The sequence below is a fragment of the Rhinolophus sinicus genome, chromosome 14 (assembly GCF_057876585.1).
Source record: "Rhinolophus sinicus isolate RSI-liver-muscle chromosome 14, RSI-T2T, whole genome shotgun sequence".
Classification (NCBI taxonomy): Eukaryota; Metazoa; Chordata; class Mammalia; order Chiroptera; family Rhinolophidae; genus Rhinolophus; species Rhinolophus sinicus.
The window spans coordinates 27,853,760-27,866,523 of NC_142514.1; the positions used below are offsets into that span (position 1 = coordinate 27,853,760).

The window sequence follows — 12,764 nt, forward strand, 5'->3', positions numbered from 1 at the left end:
CTCATCTACAAAACGGAAGTAATAGCACCTATACTCCTCACTGGGTTAGTCTGATGATTAGTTAATATATGTAAAATGTTTAGAATAGTGCCAGGCAAATAGAAGCACTATATGAGTGCTTGATGTCATCTATATTTAACTGATATATTTAAAAAAGATTTTCCTTGGCTCTTTAAGGTGAGACTCCTGCTTAGGGTTTGAAAGAAGAGAACCACAAAATACCAGAACTGCAAGGAACTTCAGACACTGTAACAGACAGACACCGTATGGCGCACAAAACCTAAATTATTTACTACCTGGACCTTAACAGAAAGTCTGCGATCCCTGAACTAATCCAATCAGTTTCCCTTCCCTAATATATCCAAAGAAGAACTTAAGCACAGAGAGGGGCTGTCACTTGTCCAAAGTGACAAAATAGTGAGTTAGTGGCAAAGCTGAGACTAAAACCCAGTTTTCCCAGTAAATTAAACTGCCTACTACCATGTTTCCCTGAAAATAAGACCTAACCAGAAAAGTAGCCCTAGAATGATTTTTCAGGATGACATCCCCTGAACATAAGCCCTAATGCGTTTTTTTGGAGCAAAAATTAATATAAGACCCGGTCTTATTTTCGGGGAAACACTGTAGGCTAAATAAAGACCTTAGAATAAAGATTGACTATAAATTAGGAGAGAATACTGACACCTGAAGAGTTAAGCAAATCATCTAATTATAATTAATATTTATTGAACACTATAAGCCTCTCCAGGTGATTGCAGTGTGCAGCTAGGAGTGAGAACCCTGTTACAAGTATTGTGCTGTGCAACAGGATGTAAACCCCCTACCTTCCCAGAGAAAAGGAAATTCATTGGGTAGCTAACCAAAGGTATGCAGATCTGAGTAAGCCGGGACAATGCAGAATCCCATATTTCATCTGCAATTACCTACACGCATGTGTAAGGGACTCCACAGGAAGAACAACAGGTGCAGTGAAGACCCGGTAGGTAGATCTTCATTTACACTAGAAATCAATGACATTTTTTATTTACATCTGTAAGTTCCAACAGCTAAATGCGTTATAAACTTCAGACAAGCATTTTTTTGTACTCCTGAAAAGCGTACAAGAGTATACTAATTTATAACCTTTACATGGCAAAAAAAAAAAAAAAAAAAAAAAATCATGACAGTCAAAGGCAAATGACCAAGTGAAAAAATACTTCCAATATATGAGACTATACAAAGGGTTAAAACTCGCAATACACAAAAAGCTCTTACAACTCAATAAATACAAAAATGAAAACCATTATATAGAAGTGGGCACAACAAGTATGGACAGGAAATTCAAAACAGAAAAACACAAATGGTCAATGTACCCTTGAAAAGACAATTAACCTAATAAATGAAATTAGAACGAAATCCATTTCTTGTTTACCAGACTGACATCGATGAAAAAGACAGGTAATACACAAATTGCCAGGGTGAGGGGAAACAGACATACCACTGGTACAAACTTTCTTGAAAGCAGTCTGGCAATATGTATCAAAATATAATATGTGCAACTCAACAACCAAAAGACAACCAACCAAATTTAAAAATGAGCAAAGGACCTAAATAGGTATTTTCCCAAAGAAAATACACAAATGGCCAACAAATACATGAAAAGATGCCCAATATCATTAGCCATGAGGGAAATTTAAACCCAAACCACAATGAGACACCACTTTCACACCCACTAGAAGACTGTAAGGTAGGGGGGAAAAGAAAGAAAGAAAGAAAAAAAGGAAAAAGAAAGAAAAGGAAAATAACAAGTGTTAAAGAAATTGGTATCCTCCTACATTGTTGGTGGAGATGTAAAATGATGTAGCCACTGTGTAAACAGAGTTTGGCAGTTTCCTGTAAAGTTAAACACAGAATTACCATATGACCCAGCAATTCCACTCCTAGCTGTATGCCCAAAATGACTGAAAACAAATACATGTACACACATGATCACAGCAGCATACTCACAACTGCTTACAGGTGCTAATGTCCATTATCAGATGGACAAATTGTGATCTATGCATACAATGTAATATTATTCAACCATAAAAAGGAATGAAGTAGCAATATTGCTACAACTAATGTAAGTGAAGAAGCCAGACACAAAAGGTTGCATATTGTATGATCTCATTCATATGAAACATCCAAAATAGGTAAACTCTATAGAGACAGAAAGCAGACTGGTGGTTGTCACAGGAAAGGGGGAAGTAACTGCTTAATGGGTACAGGGTTTTCTTTTGGGGTGACGGGAATATTTTGGAACTAGATAAAGGTGGTGGCTGTACAACATTGTAAATGTACTAAATGCTACCAAACTGTTCACTTTAAAATGGTTACTGTTATGTGAATTTCACCTCAATTGAGAAAAATAATGTATCTTCTAATAAAGCTCTTAGAAAATTAGAAGAAGAAAAAAAAGTAATATGGACATCCTCTCATCCAGCAATCCCATTCTAGGAATTTACCCTGAAGAGAATCACACAAGTGCAAAAAGATGTGCAATGATGTTCACCTCAGCCTCATTTACTATAGCAAAAAACTGAACACTCCAAATGTCCTTCAGCAGAAACCTGGTTAAATAAATTATGATAAACCTATAAAATGGAATTCTACACAGTAATGTAGAAAGTCGGAGAGCTTACACTATCCAATTTCAAGATTTATTATAAAGCTACGGTAATCAAGACAATGTAATATTAGCAAAAGAATAGACACACAGATCAATGGAACAGAAAAGAGACATCAGAAATAGACCCACACAAATACAATTGGTTTTTGACAAAGGTACAAAGGCAATTCAATGGAAAAAGGATAGTCTTTCAAAAGCAGTGCTAGTACAACTGGACATCCATACATATCTCACACCTTACACAAAAATTCACTCAAAACAGATCACAGACCTAAATATAAAATGCAATGCAATAAAACTTTTGTAAAAATAAAACTTCTCTTTAAAAAGCAGGAGAAAATCTGTATGACTGTGGGTTTGGCAATGAGTTTTTAAAGACACAATCAATCCACAAAAGAAAAAAGATACAATACATAAAATAAAAAATTAGACAAGTGAAAATCTGAAACTTTTTTTTTGAAAGACACTGAAGAAAATGAGAAAATGAGCCAAAGAATAGGAGAAAACATTTACAAATAACATATCTGATAAAGGATTTGTACACAGAATATAAAAAGTACTCTTAAAATTCAACAATAAGACAACACCCCCCCCAAAGATCTGACACAACACCCCCGCCCAAAGATCTGACACACTTCACCAAAGATAATACACAGATGGCAAATAAGCACGTGAAAAAATGCTCCACATCATTAGCCTTTAGGGAAATGTAAGTTAACCACCATGAGATACCAGTACACACCTACTAGAATTGCTAAAACTGAAAAAAAAAAAAAAAAAAGTACCAAATGCTGGAGAGATTACAAAGGAAATTCTCATTCACTGCTGGTAGGAATGCAAAATGGTACAGCCATTTTTGAAAATAGTTTAGTAGTTTCCTATAGAGTTAAACCAATCCTGTAAAGTTAAACAATACTGTACATAAATGTTTATAATAGCTTTCTTTATAATTGCTAAAAACTGTAAACCCAGATGTCCTTTCATAGATGAATGAATATACCATGGTACATCATACAACAGAATAACACTCAGCAATAAAGAGTAATGAACTAATAAAACTCAAAAAAATTTTAAATGTATTTTGCTAAGTGAAAAAAGTCAGACCCCAAAGGTTGCATATTATGACTTCCATGTATATGACATTCTGGAAAAGGCAAAACTATAGGGATGGAAAACAGATCAGTGGTTGCCAAAAGTTTGAGAAAGGTACAGAAGTTGACTACAAAGAGGTCACAAAAGGCAATTGTTATAGTGATAGAACTGTTTGGTATGGTACTGTGATGGTGGATACCTAACTCTGCATTTGGCAAAACCCACAGAACTAACTGTACATAACAAAAAATGCACTTTACTGTATGCATTTTTTTTTAATAACCAGAATGGCTGGGGAGCCCAGGATAGAATACACACTGTAACAAGTGAATCTAACTGTATTACAAATGTATGATATAAACTCATTTGAAAGGGGTGAGGGCAAAAAGGGAGCTGACCTAAGTACTGTATTTTGCCCGATATAATGCACACCCACGTTTTCTGCCCAAACATTCAGGGGAAAAATCTTTCATTTTCATTTTTTAATTCAAATTTTTGTTTACATTTAGGTACTTGTTTTTTGTATTATAAAGGAATTTCAATATTTTTCAACATATTATGGTACAAGAAATTTTATGTACTGGTAACAAATTTACGATATTTACACATCATAGAAGGTCAAGACATCTTCTTTGTTCCAAGTTCGTCATAAGTTCAACAAAACCGATTATCATGTTCCAGGGTATTATTTTGCATACACATATCATTATTGATCTCTAGAGTTACACTTTTAACTCATAAGTATAAATAAAAGAATTAAAAACATTTATATAGGGGCTGGCGCTGTGGCTCAAGCGGTTAGAGCCCCATGCTCCTAACTCTGAAAGCTTCCGGTTCGATTCCCACATGGGCCAGTGGGCTCTCAACCACAAGGTTGCCGGTTCGACTCCCGCAAGGGATGGTGGGCTGTGCCCCCTGCAACTAGAAAACGGCAACTGGCCCTGGAGCTGAGCTGCACCCTCCACAACTAAGACTGAAAGGACAACAACTTGAAGCTGAACGGGACCCTCCACAATTAAGATTGAAAGGACAACAACTTGACTTGGAAAAAAGGCCTGGAAGTACACACTGTTCCCCAATAAAGTCCTGTTCCAAAAAAATAAATAAATAAATAATAAAAACATTTATATAGATACGGAATTAGTACTACCCATGTATAATGAGCATCCCTGTTTTTCCCCTCACAAATTTGGGTAATAAAGTGCACATTATACACAGCAAAATAAGGTAACTTTGTGAAAAAAAATGTTATGACTGGATACTATAAAGTTAAAATGAACAAAAAGAACTAAGTTGGTAAATTTCTTTCTCACAGAAGTAACTACTAAAACTACAAAAAAATATATATATAAGTAACAAATCAGTAAATATATTGTAGATGATGAGAGCCAGATTTCTTACATTCAGAGAAAGAAGTCACAAATAAGCAAGGGAGGAAGACTAGAATGAATCCTGTGGTGCCAGAGTAGTCAGAGATACCAGTATAAACTCATGTTTATTTTAATATAGACACAGATACAGAAGTACAGGTATTTGTGTACACACCGATTAGGGTACATACATATGTTTCCTAGCTCTTTCCACTGAAGGGACTAGAAGCAATGATATCCCAGTACCAACAAGCACGCCTTGCAACCAGATCTTGGTTTCTAAATACCATTCACCAATAAAAGGAACCAGGGATCCTTGAAGAAATGGCTGATTCTAGGGCAGGGACAGGACAAATTAAGCTGGGAGTATCTTGTAGTGCCAGAAAGTAAGAAGTGCTAAACAAACAAGCAAATAGGGGGCATGACAAAGAACACAGAGTCAACGTGAAAGAGCACCCAATAACCAAAGTTGGAATAATTTGAGCAACAAAATAAATAACTTAGAATTGTAAATGGGGGAGAAAAGACAAATCTTTGCCAAAGATTTCAATTAATAAAAGTAGAAGGAATGACGGAAATTATCACAGTAACTACAGTACAAAAAAGCCATTCATTGATAAATGCTCTCAAAGTATCTCCTCTAAAATATTTATTAATTACTGTGGTGCTTTCTACATATGTCCACAAATTCTTTGATATTCCTCCCTCCAAGAGGTCAAGCTTAACTCCCCTCCCCTTCAATGTGGATTGGACTTACCGTGTTTCCCCAAAAATAAGACCTACCCCAAAAATAAGCCCCAGTTAAGATCACCAGCCAGACGGACGCATTTAGTACATTATGACGATGTTCCAGAAAATGACATGACTGTATTTGAATAAACGTAGATTGTTGTACATGCAAAAACAAAATATCCCCGGAAAATACACCCTAATACGTCTTTTGGAGCAAAAATTAATATAAGACCCGGTCTTATTTTCGGGGAAACACGGTAGCAACTCATTTCTGAAAAATAGAGTATAGAAAGGGGAAAAAAATCTGACTTTACAGCATAGGAATCTGGCAGACACAACCTAAACCAAATGATCATAGTTAACATCACCAGAAATAAGTCATGTTGATATCGTGATACCATGATGATATCACACCCCCATATAATGAAATGAAAAGGGTACTTCACCTCTGTGGTATGCTTTCCCAAAACCCATAATGCCAATCTAATCATAAGAAACCCAAACTGAGATGCAGTCTACAAAACAGGTGACCAGTTTCCTTTAAAAAGTATCAAAATCATGAAAGACAAGGAAAGACTGAAAACTGTCACAGATTGGAGACTAAGGAAACATGATGACGAAAAGCAGTATGGCATCCTAAACAGAAAAGGGATATTAGTAGAAAAACTGCTGAAATCCAAATAAAGTCTACAGATAACAGTATTATACCTATGTTAATGTATTAGTTTTGATAAATGTACCATGATGATGTAAGATGTTAATTTCAGACGGTGGGTGAAAGGTATACAAGAACTCTCTGGACTCTGCAACTCTTGTATAAATCTACAATTGCTTCAAAATTTAAAGATGATAATAATGTAGAACAGGATTTCTCAACCTCAGTACTATATACTGATATATTGGGCCAGATAATTCTTTGTCGTGAGGGTCTGTTTTATGCATAGTATGACGTTTAGCAGCATTACTGGTTTCTACCCATTCGATGCAGGAACCCATCGCCCCACTTGTTAAAACCAAAAATGTTTCCAGAGATTGCCCAGTGTCCCTTAGGAGGCAAAATTACCCCAAATTGAGACCACTGAAGTGGAGTTATACACATTAACACACAAAGATATCCATAGCATACTGTTAAGAGGGGGGGAAAGCAGGACACAGAACAGCATGAAATGTACGCATCAACTTATGTAAAAACATACACGTGGATGAAACTTGAGGACATTATGCTAAGTGAAATAAGCCAGTCACAAAAAAACACACAAATACTATAACATTCCACTTATATGAAATACTTAAGAATAATCACAATCATAGACATAGAAAGTTGAATGGTGGTTGCCAAGGGCTGGCAGAAAGGAGAAATGGGGAGTTACTGTTTAATGAGCACAGTTTCAGTTTTATAACATAAAAAGAGTTATGAAGATGGTGGTGGTAACAGTTACACATTATGAATGTGTTTAATGCCACTGACCTGTACACTTAAAAATAGTTAAGATAGTAAATTTTATGTGTAGTTTACCACAATAAAAAAATTGGGGGGAAAAAACTACATGTACACATATGCATAAATACATAGACAAATGTCTAGAAGGATGTATACCAAATTTTAAAATGGTTATCTCTGGATGCAAAGACTATGATGACATTTCCTTTGTACTTTTCTATGTTATCTGGATTTTTTTCAATAAGCATGTGTCCTTTTTTCCAAACACAAAAAGGCTTTTGTTCTCCAACATTTTTTCTCACAATGCTTCCATTTCATTAACCAAAATCCTACTAGTTCTGTCTCCAAATGTCAAAATGGTCACCTCTTATCCCCAGCCACAGCACAACTCCAGGCTTTTTCACTCAGGCTGAACTGAATAAACAGAATCCTAAACTGTGTATCCCTTCCTAACCCAACCTCCACTCAGCCATCTAAGTTACCTTATGAAAAAGATTTACTATTATTTACCTGTTTAAAACCCCAAACTTCATGGCATGCCTTTCAAGGGCTTCTAAAACTTGTTCCCAGAATCCACAGTTTTAATTTCAGCTCCTACTGCTGTCCCTCAAGTTTCCAGATGCCAGATAGTTACTGGTCATTCCTTGAAAACGTCCTGCGCACTCTTTCTCATTCTTCCTCTGCTTTGCTCATGCTGTTCTTTTTGTCAAGAATATTCTTCTTCCTTCTCTGCCTAATGAAATGTATACAGTGGAATACAGGCAACAAATGGATGGAGAATGAATGGATAAATAGGAAGAGGTGGGGGAAAAACTTAAGACTAGCATGGAGATGAGGGTTGAAGAAAGTAATTCTTGGTAGGGGTGAGCTACTAATAGTACCTACCTCATATGGTTGTGATGAGGGTCTTAAATGAGGTAATATTAAGTTAGTGAAAAAGTAATTGTGGTTTTTGCAATTATTTTTAACCTTTTAAACCGCAATTACTTTTGTACCAACCTAATGTATGTCAAACTTTTAGAACAGTGTTTGGCATATATACTGTGTTTCCCCGAAAATAAGACCTAGCCAGACAATCAGCTCTAATGCATCTTTTGGAACAAAAATTAACATAATACCTGGTCTTATATAATATAAGACTGGGTGTAATATAATAGAATATAATACCGGGTCTTATATTAATTTTTGCTCCAAAAGACACATTAGAGCTGATTGTCCAGCTAGGTCTTATTTTCGGGGAAACGGTATTATTATTATTTGAATATTATTATTATTATCATCTACGGTACAGTGCTAAGAACTTGAACAATGAGAAGGGAGCAGTGGTGAGGCTCCAGCACAGAAGCAGGGCTCCAAAGGTAAGCAAAGAGACAAAAAGGACCCTGTCTGATTCAAATTTATTCAACAAACTACATACAAAACCAAAATCAATTTGGTTAAGCCATACTAGATATGTATGAATACACACACAGATGAATTCCTATACACCCCAAATAACTTTTACCCCTCAAACATATATTCCTTTTTAAAATGGAGCCCCAGACTCTAAAGCATCAGGGCACCACCTGATGCTCACAAATCTGAACCTCCAAGTCCGAGTTATGCTCTCCTACGATTTCCTATTTGGCCAGGAGTCACTTCTCTTTCTTTACATAGTAACATAGGAAGTTTGACTCCAAAGTTCTTCCCATAGCTGCAAAAAAAGTGTATATGTACAACTCACCCAAGCTTAATACTGTAGCCAAAGGAAAACTAAATTCACTTACAATGAAGGTGAACCAAGGGAACTTAGAAACTCATATTTTTCACATGAGTCAAAAATTTTGAGATTTCCTTCTTGGCCTCTTGTCAGGCTCAGTCCTTTTAAAAGATTGCCTCCGCCAATAACCTCCAAGTAGCCCGCATCTGTCCTGGTTAACAGGTTTCCGTGACTTATTTCATGTCCTAGAGGAAACCACTATCCCATCTCTCCTTTCATATCCCTCCCTCATGCATCCCAGATCTCCTTGAGCACTATTAGACAGTGGGCCTTTGCTAAAACCAAAAACAAAAAAAAACACTGCTCCTAAATTATGTGCCAAAGCAGACAAAAAGAACGCAGAACTCCACATCTATTAAATGACACATAGCCTGCTTACTAGTGAGACTGCCAAAAATAATTTGCTTCTCCTCTTGTAGGTTTAGATGAACACAAAGGGAACTGTGCTGCTATGTATGACTACTGCTTCTCCACAGGACTGGACGAACTAAGGCAGTAGAGATACTTCCTCTCTACAAACCCAAATAGAACACTTTGTGTATTTTCTCTTGGCGTATAGTTGGTAGCCTGTATTTCCAGGCAGTCATTGTACGTCTTTTGGCAAGTGCCTTCAAATTTCTCAGTACAATGTTTCATCCAGTCACTGAAGGCAATGCATTGTACCTTGAATTTACATGCCAAGAAAAAGACTCAGACTGAAAAGAAGACCTTCAGTATCATCTTCCTGCAATATATGAGACACTGCACATGAGTCAGAAGTCCCCGATCCAATTCCCAGGTGTGCAAGTGTCTTGCAGTGTGATCCCCAGCCTGCTCTGTAATCTTTCTATACCTCAGTTTTTCCATCCTGGAAAACAGGGATTGTATTACCTGCCCCTCCTTGAATTTAGACTCTTGCTACTGACTGAAAATACTTACGTTTCTAAAATTTGTGACCCTGAGGTTTGGAAAACTCAGAAAACAAAGCATAAATGTTGTTTCTCCCTTTTCTCAGAACTGCCATGGAGAATCCACAGAAGAGCCCAGCAGGGGTCCCTAAGCAAGTAATCCCCCCGAGTTCTGACTTCCCACTGAACAAATCTCATACATAAGAACGGGGAACGAGGACACACAGAACCGTCAGCTGCTACATGGCCACAGATGCAAGTCATTATCGATCAGGCTCCTATTATCACCCTAGACATACCCTTAACACTCCATTGTGGTTTTACCTTAATACGTAGTCAGCATTTACCAAAAACCAGCACTTTCCCTGGATGGGAACTCCCCTGGTAGGGGTTGAAATGACCCTACAGTTAAGGTAGGACAAAGGGATGGCACACCACCCATGAGGTGCAACACAATTTAAAATTTCAGGCAGTATTTTACGATCCTTTTTGGGTTACTAGTACACTTCTGAAATCCAAAATTCTGGACAGCATTCCAAAAGGTATTACTAAAATGCAAATATTGGTTTTTAAAAAGATTGACTTGGAAACTTGAAAACATTTCTAACCATCACGTTCCATTTCGTCACCCTTTGGTCTGTGTGGCTGTTACAAGAAAGAAGTGTACTGCTCTGTCTACGCTCTCCACAAGGCCAGATTTCCCCCTTTGTTCCAGTAAACATTCTCTGTCTTTGCTATCATTAAATTATTGACATTAAATGATCCCTTAGTTGCAGCACATTTTATCTCCCTAAGCAATGCATCATGTGGCCACCACTCAGCTCAACACTTCACTTGACAGACATCACTATGAATTCACACTATGATTCACAATATGAATTCTAAAATACATTTTATATCCTGATCAAAATATAGCACACTCTTGTGAAAGAAAAGTGGCATACAAATTAAGAAATACTCTCTAATGATTGAATCCCACAGCTCCTGCCTCACGTAAAGGGATGGCTTTGTGTACATAAGGCGCTGGGCAGGAAAAGTAGAGACCGATGTTTTAACTTCATGTCTGCTACTTACTGTAAAGCCTTGAGCCTGTTTACATATCTGTGAAATAATAACATCTACCTTATGAGGTTATTGTTGAGGATAAAAAAAATGTAAGCATTTTATAAACAGTGCTATATGCATTTAAGTTATTATTATTGTTATTCTGCCTGTAGATTTATTCGAAATTAAAAATGTTCTTTCAAGGACCTGGTGATTCAACACTAAGAATGCCATTTTGTTCACATGCTTACCAAAAAATTTCTGAGTCAACCTCAACTCACTGAAAAGCATCATCTCCTTCCATTGGCTAAAAAGCAAGCAAAGCAGCACTACCCTAACAAGGGCATGGTAAGCAGAGGTAGATATGAAGAATTGGGTACATTCACACTGAATGGGGCAGAGATACTTTATTTCATTATTTGGACTGAAAAGTAATATCTAAGGTCAAAGTTTTCCCATGGGGACCAAAAGGAAATGTTATGAACACCCAAGATATAATCAAAATTAAATACAACCTATAGCCAGAAAGCTCAATAATCTTCACAGTGTTTTCATATATTAATTAATCCTCACGGCCTCCCCCCAGATGAAAGAAATTTAATTCTCATATTCTAATTACTTATAACCACAGAAAAAAAATCTGAGTGGATCAAGATACACCATTCCTATCATAAAATCTAACACTTTTGTCTCTCTTCTCCCCACCCCGTCCACTTTGCAAAGCATCATTAACAGCACAATTCAAACACTTATTAACTGTTTTGTTTCATGTTTAGCAGGACTAAATTTTCCTGAGGACAGGAATTATGGTTTTGTCTCTCCAAAAGGGCCTTTCAGAAAAATAGCACCCATCATATTTTTACCACTTACTATGTGCTGTGTATTGTTAAGTGTTTTACATACTTTATCTCATTTAATCATCACAATGTTGTTAATGATATTACTCTTCCTATTTTACAGAAAAAGAAATAAAGGTATGAAGAAGTCAGGCTGAAGTCGCATATCTTAGAAAAGACAGGGCTGGGATTTCATATCAAGTCTGTCTCTCCAAGTTGGCACAAAGTAGAGGCTGCAAACAAGTATTTGCTGAATTACCCTAATCATTTCATGTGTGTTGATGCTCGGGTCACACTAAATGAACTAACGAGGGTAGAAACTTTGCCCAGAGACTTACGAGGTAAAGCGGGGAGGACTGCCCCTCTTTGCCGAGTACCCATCAGATGCTAGCTAGCTTCAGCGCCAGGCATCTCATTTACTCTGTGAAAACCCAACTGTAAATTCTCTTCAACAAACAGCACTTGTAACTCCTCTATCAGAGATTTGCCCAAAATGTCACCCACTCTAAATCGGAGCATAAATGCCCCCAAGGGCATCTGTACTGAACTCCTTCTAGGCCTCCCTCTGACTCAAGGAAGAGGACAAAGCCTCCAGATTCCCATCAGCCAGTGGGTTAAAAATCTCAGCTTCAACAAGCATTTACCAAGTTCCTGGCCTTCTTCAGAACAGGCCACCCATCTCTTCATTCTAACACTCATGATCTCGCTTATTAATCACTTCACTTATTAATCACCACAGCCACGTGAGGTAGGTAGCATTTTCTCCACTTTACAGATAAATAAGTCCAAAATAACGACACAGTTAAGGTCACGTGGCCGATGTCAGATTGGTGACTAGAATTCAAATCTCCCTACTATCCACCCTGTTCCATTCCCTCAGCAGCAACTCTTAGGCAGTAACCGACTTATCTTGGTGTCGCTTAACAGTCGAAACAGCAAAAGCTCTGTAATAATTT

General features: G+C 37.1%; 1 protein-coding gene across 2 annotated transcripts in view; it reads right to left on the reverse strand.

The window, feature by feature from the left end:
* TRIT1 (tRNA isopentenyltransferase 1) overlaps positions 1 to 12,764 on the reverse strand; it is a 39,829-nt gene that overhangs the window by 26,504 nt on the left and 561 nt on the right. The gene's annotated exons all lie outside the window — the stretch shown is intronic.